At 49.2% G+C, this 767-nt stretch overlaps 1 pseudogene; it reads left to right on the top strand.

Annotated features, from left to right (window-relative positions):
* The first annotated feature begins 307 nt into the window (after positions 1-307).
* On the top strand, positions 308-557 carry LOC114710078 (annotated as a pseudogene).
* Positions 558-767: the final 210 nt, after the last annotated feature.

Genomic DNA, 767 nt, shown 5'->3' with positions numbered 1-767 from the left:
TGCTAAATCAATAATGAAGACTTTCAAGGAAGAAAAAGACAGGGACAAAATCAGATTTCAAAACATAAGAGCAACAGTGAAACCAGTCTGGGCAGAATGGAATCACTAGCCACCACCATGAAAAGTCTCGCTAGACCGCTGGTGGGACAGAAGTGGGGACTGTCCTTTTGAACTTGTCGTATACCCTGTACTATTGCAACAAAGATGTGTAGTCCATAGGCTGGAGATGTAGCACGGTTGGTACATACTGAAACCCTGGGTTTAGTTCCCAGGACCGCAGAAGACTAGGCATGAAATAGAGCAAGCTATGGATTTGATGAAAAGCCATTTGATGTCGGCAGTTAGAGAAGAAGTGAGGTTCTGAGGGGGTAGATCAAAGAACTAATGGAGAAGAACTCCCAGCTGGAGCAGACGAACAATCTGTTGAAGAAACCGGCCAGTCCAGAGCAGCTTGCCCAATTTCAGGCCCAGCTGGAGACTGGCTCCCCTAGGGCCACCAAGCAGCCACCGGGGTCACGAATCCCCCTGCACAGCCAGCATCCCCGGGCTCAAGATGAACCCCATAACCTGCTATGCCCCCACAGAACTGGCTGCTGCTGTCTGAACTGAACAGACTGAAGAGATGTGCCAGTGAGAAACCGCCTCCACCGTCACCCATTTCACCGCTGTCTACGAAAGAGACGTGAGACTCACACATGCCATTCTCACGTTTCCCCAGTATTAAGCACTCATATGCTTTTGGCTTGAAGAAACATACTAGATGAGTG

The sequence above is a fragment of the Peromyscus leucopus genome, chromosome 4 (genome assembly GCF_004664715.2).
Source record: "Peromyscus leucopus breed LL Stock chromosome 4, UCI_PerLeu_2.1, whole genome shotgun sequence".
In the NCBI taxonomy this organism is placed as follows: Eukaryota; Metazoa; Chordata; class Mammalia; order Rodentia; family Cricetidae; genus Peromyscus; species Peromyscus leucopus.
The sequence above is the reverse complement of the archived record's forward strand: the minus strand, read 5'-3'. Positions and strand labels throughout refer to the sequence as shown.